Source organism: Sinohyriopsis cumingii, chromosome 14, assembly GCF_028554795.1.
Source record: "Sinohyriopsis cumingii isolate HCF-2022 chromosome 14, ASM2855479v2, whole genome shotgun sequence".
In the NCBI taxonomy this organism is placed as follows: Eukaryota; Metazoa; Mollusca; class Bivalvia; order Unionida; family Unionidae; genus Sinohyriopsis; species Sinohyriopsis cumingii.
The window spans coordinates 4,150,607-4,163,148 of record NC_142974.1 but is presented as its reverse complement, the minus strand read 5'-3'; the positions used below and the strand labels follow the sequence as shown (position 1 = coordinate 4,163,148).

The following is a 12,542-nucleotide window of genomic DNA, read 5'->3' as shown; positions in this document are numbered from 1 at the left end:
GAAAATCGTATATGATCTAAGCACAAAGCTAACCAAAACGACTGCTCCCATCCTGAATTTGTCTAAAAACATTATCTTTAGACGTTATTTAAAGAGGGAAGCGAATTTTGCCAGACTAGAAAATACCAGTTTCTCAATGTACAAAAGTATGAGTTACCAACTATATTTAAATGCACAATTTACACCTGAAGTCCAGGAAGTGAAATTGAGCAAGCGAAGTTTTAATTTATATGAAAGCTCGACATCTGAAGCAAGACCAAGCTGTTTACACTATAACCCAAATTACAACCATCAATAATCATTCACCAAAAATAAAGGGAATCCAAAGTTATTTTAAGAATAGCTATTGATCAAAATGCACGGAAAATAGAATAAATGAGACATCGTTTTTCTCCAATTTTATTAATTTCAAAATCATTATGCAGCGAATGCAAAATTGACATTGGAGATGAATGAGGCCTGTCAGCTATGGATAATAATAGAAAACTAGCAGCATGCAGACATGTCACCGCATTTCTTTGCAGGTGTTTCGTTCCTGTTCCCTACTGTCAAACACTTAGTCTGCTTTTGCGTGCACGCGACTTTACGTTAAGCCTCGTCGTAGTGTTTTATTTTTCCAGCATTTAATTTCTGCCAAGGTATTTGTCTATATTTTATGAAGTTAAGTTTAGGTATTTTGGTGCATATTTGCAAACTCGTTGAGGCGGAAACCTAGGTTTAGATGTCTGACAATTAGAACGATTGGTTTTTTATCACTCATTTATATTTCATTACTTTGTCAGTTAGCTAGCTTAGACAAATAACTTTTAAAACTTATTTCTACATCAAAGCAGTCCAGTTCAGTGAATATAGTTTTATAAAATGTATTTTTGTACATACATATATCCAAGCAATACATTTACTTACTAATACCTATCCACAATAAACAACTGGACGTCATTTCAACAGGCAAACATTCTTACAATTTCTGCTCGATAGGTAAAATCGTCTAAATACATGCCAATAATTACTAACAAATATGTATTTATTTCACATAAAGCAGTCCATACGTATCCAGTCCTTTCATCAAAAACGTTATGGCATTTATATTTCCGACCTAAAATACTCTTTTGTTACGAATATATCGTATTAACTGAGTAACAGAAAATAGAAACCATCAAATGTAATAAAATTTCAACAAACAATTTATTTCCCAAAAATACAAAAGGAAATTTAAAAGGAACTTTCTGTATTAAATCCCACATAGTCCTAAAAGTTATATTGCATTTTAAAAGGATAGAGTGTAACAATGAATTCCAATGATGTTCCGAATTATTTAAATTATTCAATGTGCCGATTTTCCACCAGTCTTAAAGATGCTGATATGACATCACTCTTTATATATCACAACGATATTATCCAGGATGTCCTTGAATGAATTCAAAATAATTCCAAATAGTGATGTATTTCTATTGTTAATGAGTCCTTTGAAATTCCAATTAATAACTAAATCATATCAAATATTAGATTAGCACAACTAAAACTGATACAACAAAATAATGATGTTAAGATAAGAATGAACAATTCTTATGTAAACAACCTTTATATGCAAACATAAGACACAAAAAGACAACCTGAATGAAGGTCAAAACTTTGTTTCCAGAACTTTAGAAATTGTAACCAAGGTAAGGTCTTTCACCTAAAATTTAATTTTAAAAAAAAAAACATTACAAACAATCGGGTAGACAAGATATGCCTTAGCGGGAAATAATAATCTGAACTCAATTACTAGTCAACATGTTTTTAAAAAATGACATTATCTTAAAGTACAAAACCACCATCACAGACTTAAGTTTTCTATTTAATATGTTGCTTCCATACTCATCCTTTTAATCTACAATCGTGGACAAAAAATTAAACATACAATATAGATGTACATAGCACTTTAAAAAAATACCCACTGGTTATATAAAACACTGCGAACAAACATAATGTCTAGACTGGTGTAATATTTTAACCTTGATGTCAAACTGGTGAATAAATCATGCGCATAATACCTTATCATGCACGCACGTACAGGTGCAGGTGGTTTTATGCTAATGTTTCCTATGATTGTACGTGTTCATACAAAAAAGCAGCAGGACCATTATGTGGTATCATTCGAAATATAAATAAGCTGTCATTAAACACTGACATAAATTATATTTATTTAATAGCTGATAATATCATTATGCTTGCTCTCTTCTTTTCTTATCATTAGTCATATTACTTTCTACTTTGTAACAGTTATTAGTACATTAACGACGTTATTTAGTTTCTAATCATAATGCAGGATATCAAAGGTACAACAAATTAATTTAAAACAATATAACTAGATCTGTGATGTTTTGTCGACAAAATGCTTTTTCATAAGGTACTGGTCTTGAACAAATATATATATATATATATATATATATATATATATATATATATATATATATATATATATATATGAAATATTTGATTATGCATAAAACATTAAAGGACTGGCTAATAAATTATTAGACAAATTGTAGAAGTTACATTAATTATATATTTCAGAGATTTTATATATATATATATATATATATATATATATATATATATATATATATATATATATATATATATATATATATATATATATATAATAATAATAATAATAATAATAATAATAATAAAATAAACAACACCAACAGGTAGAATGTGTGACCAGTTTCCCTTTAATGCTTCATCAGACTCAATTCAAACTCTCTCTCAATCTCTCTCTCTCTTTATATATATATATATATATATATAATCTTCAATTGGATGCAATTTCTATAGCGAATAACATTCCTGTGTCAGGGATTGACTAACATAAATGTATAGCAGTCAAGGAAACGTCATCCTTTGATTAAGATAAATGCTCACCGTTTGTTACGAACAGTCACTGATTCATTATGATAAAACTTCAGACACTGACAGTGAACTGTCGGGGTATAATTACTAAGAAAGCGAATATGTCTATGTGCCGGTTCATAAATAGAAAAATAGAAAAATACTTAAAGAGGATATAAGTAATATAATTGAAATTGCATTAATTGGTAAATGAAGCAAAGATTTTCACTGGTCAAAACGTAACCATGTGACTAGTTCGAGCATCGTTTATTTATGTTTGAAATATACCTAAAATTGTCATCCCATCTTGAATAAATCTAGTCATATGGAAAGTAATCAATGTAAACAATAAAACATAATGCATACGCACTGCATTCCTTCATAATGAAATACAAATATTGGTGTGGTTTTGTTGTTTTAAAAATTGAATCAATTGACTTTTGACAGCATAAAAAAATTCATCTTTAAAAAAAATGTTATTCTCTCCGTAACTTTATTTGATATAAATCCGATAGAAATGTTGTATGTACGCTAAGCCAATGTCTATGGTGTCGCCGATATTCTGCAGGGATCCGTTTGTCCGAAATGACAGCAATCTGAAAATTTTCCTAAATTTGGCATATCTGATAAAAGTCACACAAGGACACTTAGACGTACCTTCTGAAGTACAGTAGATGATTTTTCACAAACTGAATTACGAATCAGTTTGAATGAAACAAAATAACTTTAGTCACTTCATAGCTAAACAGACATGTGATCAGAAATGAAAATGACTTAAATTCTAACCGAGTAAGACCTCTTATATGAGCCCTATGTCAGAGCTGGGAAATCCAAAATATATCAAGAAGCGCATTTGGGCTAAAACATTTTCATTGGGGCTCGCTACAGATAAGTAGGAAATAGGGTTTGGGGACGGGAGGTCCACGGTCTAAAATTAAAGGGTTTGGGGACGGGAGGTCCACGGTCTAAAATTAAAATACATGGAGCCAGAGTCATCCAGTGCAAGAAGCCACCCTGATTATCACGATGGAGGGAGATGGTGAAGATGGACCCTCCCAGATGGTAACTCACATGGTCGATGTTTTTTGTGCAACTACAGACGTTTCCTGTAGACAGGAAATATTTACCTCTCCCCTGACCTCTACATATCACAACACGCGTCCGCCATTAACGTTCTGGTTACTGATGTTACATATGGAATCAGAAAACAAGTAACTTTACGATAGATTCTCTGGTATCAGCATTAAATGAAGACAGGAAAGTGTGCTTTAAAATATACTGGGAGTACATTCGTGAACCGGAACTAATAAACTGTGATAAGATTCCTAACAGGCGACATTTTATTACAGACAGTTTTAGTCAAACGTTTATATTTGCATGCTACACATGCTACTTTATACATGAAGTCTCTTTGCAAACGAGACGTGTGACAGAAAGTGTGAAGTGCTGGTGTTCAACAGGGTGCAAGTTTTTGGCTCAGCTGCTCTTGAGAACCCCAAACTAAATTTGCTATATCTTCCTAAATTATAAGAATTTTCACTGCAGTAAGCAAGTAATTTAATAGAAGATGGGGTCTGTCTGAATATATAATTGAAATATAAAAACATTGATAAATTAAATTTTAATGGAAATTTAAATGAACATTTAATTTTAGAAAACTAAATTGTAATGAAAAATTAAATTTTCATACAAGTTTTAAAATAATTCGAATTTACAAACTTTACAAAGAAACGATGAGTAATGAATGATATTTAAAACAAATGTTAGTTTGGGTCTGTACCATTGATACCATTGATACCATTTTTTCGGAGGAAGTCTGCAAATTTCCCAATCATCTGTAAAGGAAAAAGAGACAGAAATGTGCAAATTATTAAAAACTCATCCATTCATTTGAGCATTATTACATTTAACCTTTTCTGTAAAATTGAGGAATCCCTTACTTTAAGATTTTTGATATAGGAAAAATCTTTGAAATGTCGGTTTTTGTTCCATTACGCAAAGTAGGCAGATTGTGGAAAGAAGTATAATTTTTATTTCAGACATTTTCGCAAAGTAAAGAAGTAAATGTAAATAATCACCTTCATCATTACAAACTAATTATATTAATTCAATTTCAAATAAGAGAATGGATCGTACAGATGTAACCGAAGCCTTAGATAGTCAAATTCCTGTGCAGTTTTTCAGTTTTCATGATATTCACACATTTGACATACATCGGCATAATGAATGCAATTTAATTTATTTATCAATTAATGAAGCAGTTTTGGGGAAATTAACAATCATTTAATTCATTCATATATGTGTTTTTTTAACGATGTATATATAATTCAATTTTCTACCTACCGATGCAATGTTCTCAAAAAAGTCTGAGAATAAGCTAACGAAAACGTACTGACCGAAAGTGACGGTATGAAAATTGCTTTCTATTTTAATTAGCGTGTTTGGTAAGGACCTAAAGTTAAATTAAATATTTCTTTTTTATATAAAAAATGATACAATGATTCAAACTTTAGAACTGTGATAAAAATACTGGCATAAATAAGAATGATGACATGAATTACAATCTAGGGTACCAATTATACAAAAATACGCTGGAAAAGTTCAACATTTAAACAACAATTAGGTATTCTGACAATCAGTTCGCTAAATATTGTTTTTATAGAGATCCACTGTTAAAATGAATACTTTTATAAATAAATTTTATTTACACCTAATTTGTACAAATATAGATTTCATAGTGCAGATTGCTGGTCAATATCAGTACCGTATTGGCGCAATATCACGTGATATACATATGGATGCACCCGTTAAAACCACAATGAAACCCATCTCACTATAACCATACCGATAATCTTACTTTCATTTATATGGATCCCCTTTGTGCAGCCTAGCAATTTAATGAACCTGAAAATAGGTATAAAATATGAAAATTGGTTGCAAGTCTGGACAAAAATCACGTTGAACCTGTCCAAGAAACCATCAAATAATGGAGATATTTTTTTTATCTCCAGCCATGCAACACACTCTTTGCTTTGAATACTGAGTTTTATTAAGAATTCAGATGCCCATTTATATAAAATATTAAGACCAAGCCTTGGAATATCCAAAAACTTAGATGACCTAAGATTTTTGAAATCTTGACTAGCTATTACGTTGTCGATGGAGAGTCCCTAATTTAATTAATAGTTACGTGCCAGAGGCCCTCAACATGAATTCACACGTTGAGAAAAGGCTAAAACTGACACGACTATATTATTAAAAAAAATGCAAAATAAAACTTAAGATATTATTACAATTATAAAGATCTGTAATTATAAACGTATATTTGCTTCATAGTGCTATATACTGTCGGTTGTCGACATACAGCTTACATAGTACATTAACGACGTCTCTCCGTCTCAATTCTATATATCTATATCTATATCTATCTATATATATATATATATATATATATATATATATATATATATATATATATATATATATATATATATATATATAGAGAGAGAGAGAGAGAGAGAGAGAGAGAGAGAGAGAGAGAGATAGATATACCCACGCAGATGAACATCGTTAAAATATTCTTTGCTAGGTACAACATCGCAGCTTTGAACGTGACTGGGGAATTAGTTATTCCAACTCCATACAAATTATTACTATTTCTTTCCCTTAAAAAAGATTCGGCTGTCTGAGTATGTTAGCACATAGACGTATTTAAATTGCAATAAAATGTCATGTTTGTTCCAATCCAGAAATCTCACTATCTGATTTCTTCCAAGAAAAGGCCATTTTTGTCTCTGAAGAATGGAAATGTATGCATAGCTTACGACATATCGACTTCTAAGAAACATTTGTATCTTCATAATAAAAAAACACTTAGCCGATTGTATTTAAATCAAATAAAAACAAATGCGTTAAAACTTCGAGAAGCTAAATATGAGCAGAATGCATTAAGTACATTGTATATATAAAAGGCTTGTGCGTCGCCAACTGCGCGCAATAAATAAATAAATAATTTCAGAACTGCCTAATATATTATATGTTCTAACAATTACTGGACTAATCACACTCGAAGGTATTACCTCACGAACTAAAACGTTACTTGACAGTCAGAATTTGTAGATTACCACTGAAAAGAAAGGGAATATTACATTTATTACATACGATAAATACTAGCACAATCGAATGCAACAGGTTTCAGAGAGGTCATATAACAACTTCAGTGGTTTAGCACGAAAGCAGCAATGACGGTATCATGGTATGCCTATTTATCTATACATCTGTGAGGAGAAGAGAATGCGGCCAACGCAATGATCTATAAGAGAATACAACCGATTTGCTTCTATTTCAAACACACAACGATATACTCCATTGGTTTCAGAAATATTTCAGATTTACAGCTCGCTGTTAGTGATGATATTATTGAAATCGATAGTATCAGCCATGTCAGCGAAATGATGAAAAGAGTTGGTAGAAACAAGGAACAATTTAAAATATTTGTTATAAGTAAATGCTAACATTTATATGCGACAAAATGTACAGTTTACTTTGAAGGTCATGTAAATATTTCAAGGTCAGTCTACAACGTTTTGACAGAAATTTAGATACTATTTAAAGAAAACACTTGCCAGCATCTAACGAGAACTCACTATAAGTAGAAGATGTGACACAGACAACCACGTGAATGGTTAAGTTAGACATTATGCAAAGTTAGACATTACTTTGAGATATTTCATTAATTTGAAAAGATTCAAGCGGCTTGCAAATTTCTCAAAAAAATGTATGTTTCTGACGATATTCCGTTTTCGTGTTCGCTTGTTTGTAACACCTTAATACCATTAATTAAATTATGGTTTTATTTTGTTTTCAATGACTGAAAACGTATTTAAACCATTTCGACAAAAACCCCAATCCCCAGTTGCCCGCACAAATATCAGTTAGTTGTGGCAATAAATTAATCGGAACATAACAAAAATAAAATGCATTGAAATGTCAGAAGTACTTTGTAGAACATTTTCATAAAAAAAGCTTTAGCCAATGTTGACCCGCAAGCAAATGCAAAAAAAATATACGAACTGATACAAATGTATCTAAACAGTAATGGATTTTTGTTTCCTCTTCTGATCAATACTACTACTACTACTAATAATAATAATAAATAAAATATAAATACATCTGTATTGAAATAATTTTAGATTTTAAACGAACTATAAGAAGAGAAAGTGGAAATATTTCACTCAAAGTAAAACAACAATATGGACTGACGTTTCATCTAATTTAATTGATGATTCAGTCGACGATAAAACACGACTACTGTTCAAGGAAATAAGGAAGATAGAATATTAAACACACACACACACACACACACTCACACACACACACACACACACACACACATATATATATATATATATATATATATATATATATATATATATATATATATATATATATATATATATATATAGCATACAGATCAATTGGCGAATAACAGTCCTCTTATGAGCACTGGATCAGCAAGGGATCCCGTGTGTCAGAGATTGATTAAGATAAATGCAATTAACTGACGACAAACAATGCGAGATTATAGTCTGACTCTACATCCCCGTTTGTTTATAATTTCTAACCTGACTGTGACCACAATGACACTAATGCTGGCATCCCCTGCACCACTTCATGCTTAACTTACTTTCCATACTAACACGGCGCCATATTGCGTACACCATAGGCTAGTTTATTTCCATCAGACAACATAATGACGTAGTTCATGCTGTTGGTAACTGCTAAATAATTGCGTAAATTACATAACTTTGAGAATTTGGAATTATATCCTTCTGCATATATGAACATAGAAATTAAACCGCTTGTTAAATCCACATGAAAAGCAAATTTGTAGTTGTCATTATTTTCCTTTGCTTGATTTGACATGGTAAATATCGGAAGCAGACGACTTATGTATGTACATCTGTAGCCTTGATAATACACCCCTTTGCTGAAAATGGACTTGTCCATAAACTGGAAATGGATCCGAGCATGTCCGTCTATTACAATGAAAACTTCCGTTAAGCATGAAACGCGCATAAGATGACGGTGTTAGGGCTACTCTACTCGGAGTCAGTTAGAAACTACAAATCAACGAATGAATTGACAAAGTTCTTTGCACTTTTTATCACATTAAAGGTTGCCATTATTTAAATCGGAAGAGGGGTACAAACAAACGGGTTTGTATTATCAGACTATAGTATCTAGCTAGCCAAGTCATTTCGACTCTTTAATGAATCTTTTTCAAAGCCAAATACAAAACAGACAAGATAAACAAATAAAATAGAAAAACGGTTATGTTTGCGAAACTTTACATGGCTGTTTCTACAGGAATTCAACCTTTTAACTCTATTATGTGTCAACTAGTTTATTTCAGCTTGTTGATGATACTGGAAAATATTTGTATTGACCTAGAAATTGATGAGTTATAACGACATCTGTTATTTTATGTAAATATGTGCAGATTATATCCCGGATATTTCATTGTTATAGTAGGCATAGGCTATTAATCAAATTTAGAGAATTATTTAAAAGAAAATGTGTCGGCAGCAAAAGATAATTTTATTTGTGCATGGTTGTCTTTTTCTAGTCTTCTTTGTTTAAACCGTTTGGTTTCAATGTTCTAAGCCTGTGCTTTCGGAACAAATCTCAGTTGGCTTAATTTGGAGAGCTACATTGCATTAAAAAGCTAATCTTAGTAACACTAAAAAGATTTACCCACTGAGACATAGTTCAAATGACAAAGTAAGTGGCAATATATAGGTATCGTTGCAAAGAATATATTTTGTTGTTGGACAAGAAAGTATATTAGATGAGATAAAAACAATATATCCTAAACGAAACGCATGAAACTATGATTTTTAATCAGTGGCGGTTATCACATGTTATGATGCATATGAATAAGTTCCGAGATTGATCGAAAGTGTATGTAGATAATGCAAAATATAGATATCAAATACTTGAAATACAACTCACATGTTCTAGTAATTTGAAGTAAGAATTGAGCAGTGTCTATCACCAACTCCAATGCTAAATTGTTGGGATAGATATCTGTTGAATCTCACGCTGTTGGAGGAGCTTTTAAAACAAACTATTTATGCATTTGCTATTACCAAATCAAAAACAATCAAAATATTTTCAGTGGTAATGTGACACATTTGTCAAAATCCAGAGAGGAGAACGAAGGAGTCAACACATCCAAAGAAGGAAAGAACACAAAGTTATGGGTGATGACAGATAAGCCAGAAAACATTGTAAATATCTATATGGGCTGTTTAGTAAATAACGAGGGACATAAAGTCGGGGATCTTATTGCTGAAAGGTTGAATCAACATACATTAACTTAGTCAAAAGTTTTATTCACACAAATTCGAACACAATGGTTGAACGTAGCTTTATTTATGCAATACAGAAACGGACTAACAAAGACAAAACAAAAGGGATTGTAAGGTTTAATGAATGAGTAAGGAGCTATCTACAGTGAATTTTATGTCCTCATATAAAATTTAAAGTCATTCCGACTGGAGTTAGACCATTCCTTCAATGACGACGTGGTAAAGGAACATATTCGAGAGGATGGCAAACCGATCTCTGACATTGAAATAAAACTGAAGGGGAAGAATGGGAGACAACTTCTAGACTATGATGACGATATGTCAAGGTTATAACTTGCCTCCATTAACGACAATCCTCCTGTAAAGATGACGGAGCCTGTACATAACGCAGCTGCTAATGCTATTATTTTATATGCACGAGCAAAGCACAATCCGATACTTGGACTTTTCGTATGACACGTGGACATGCATATCAATGTACATCTATGTGCATATTACGCGCTGAAAATCATGCCAGTTACAATTATTTACAATATAAATACAACAATGCGGCCTAAAATATATAAAAGATATATAAAAAAAGGTTAAAACTCAAACATTTTATTCTGCGCTGTACTTGGTACTACTGACTATGATGTGGCTACACAAATTGGACTTTATGGATGTTTGAGACCAGACCGCAAGGTAGTTTGCAAACGTATGAACTGGGTTTAGGTCTACATGTCAAAAGTTTGACTTTGTATGCGTGCAACAGCGACTGCCTTACATGTTGCAGGAATATCTACCTTTCTGCATGTTTAGTAAAGCATAATTAAAGTTAGTTAGGAACACTTTCACCGACAATTAATATCCCACAACATACTTAAAGCATGAGGAAACAGCAACGTTTGCTTTTTGGACATTTAACTGTTTAGCATCACGATACGGGTCAAAGAAAAGTATTAATGAAATCATCAACGAGGGTTTCCGACCATTTCAAATACAACATTCACAAAGCGTTATTGTATGCTAAAGGAAGATAGTAAACAATACATAAAGACGTTACTGTGATGAATATTAAACTAATTAGTTATGAGGAAGACAAAAAATATAAGTGATACAGATATTTTGAAAAAGGTACCTGCACAAAAGGAAAGTCGATCCTGCATCATACTGCAAAACCGTGTCTATGATACGCTCGTGCAGAGCACGGCCTCATCGACACAGACCACTCGTACAAAACACAGACATCATTTTTCTGAAACAATATGAGTAATGCGCAAACTAAATGAAAACACGTTAACTCTACGATGTTGCAAAGTTGCCTATAAAAATGAAATTTTATATAAAGATCAATAGCACAGTACAGACAAAATCTGACGGACTCCCTGCAAAAGAAGAAAATCTTAACTAATAAATTAATAACACAAATGGCACACTGTCCTGTTTAATATATACACCATATTTAGCTGGTAGGTGTTACATTGCTATCGATGAACTGAGGGAAAATAATCTGTGCTAAATAAACAGCAAGATTAGTAAAGGACAAACTTAAGTCCTGATTGCTTCCACGAGCTTGAAAGATCATGAATAAAGTTAGAGATCGGGAAGTTCTAATAGTGACAATGAGAAAAAATATAAGTTAAATATATTTTAAAAAATCCTCGTTTGTTCGAGTCATATCGAATAACGTTAGCATTGTACATTAAGAATATAGTGTTGCTATGATTCAAAAATAACATAGCTAGACAAATCGTCGCATCAGTTATCATTGTGTTGTTATGAAAGACCAAAATTTGCTATTTTACCTGGATAAAATCGATATTACAATTAAGTTTAATGCTAACTGTTCAATAACGTTACTTCTTACTTCTTCAAAATGTATATCACAGGGTCTTTGTTTCATACAATGTTAATGGTCATTACAAGCATTTACAAAGAGGTATCACGAACATACTGACTATCAACATGAAAGATAAAAATGAAATAGCATAATATTTCCAAGGTATGAATGTAATATATATTTGTAATATAAACTAATTACCATATTGAGAAGATTTATAAACTGTAACTAGATCGGTTGCTGAGGAAATCGAGAGTGCCATAAAGGTCAATATAATGCGATTACAAGTTAGGTGAGCTGGAAATCATCTGATGCAGCTGCTGGAGGCTTTGTACAAATAAAGGTTGATGCTCAAATGCAGAATACTTTGGATGATACTATTTTCAAACAATGAATAATGAATAGAAAAAACAGAGTGAGTGGTGAAGGTGCTCACAAAATCTCAGAACAGCCAAAATAAATTAAGAAAA

General features: G+C 31.8%; 1 long non-coding RNA gene across 2 annotated transcripts; it reads right to left on the bottom strand.

Annotated features, from left to right (window-relative positions):
* Positions 1-487: 487 nt before the first annotated feature.
* LOC149783118 (uncharacterized) lies at positions 488-11,500 on the bottom strand. Of its 2 annotated transcripts, XR_016413552.1 has the most exons (5): positions 11,371-11,500; positions 6,957-7,003; positions 5,735-5,781; positions 4,658-4,712; positions 488-1,678 (listed from the first exon to the last, which is right to left on the bottom strand). It is a non-coding gene; the product is annotated as an uncharacterized LOC149783118 (long non-coding RNA). The 2 variants fall into 2 exon arrangements; XR_016413551.1 differs by lacking the exons at positions 488-1,678; positions 5,735-5,781 and having other exon boundaries at positions 2,831-4,712.
* Positions 11,501-12,542: the final 1,042 nt, after the last annotated feature.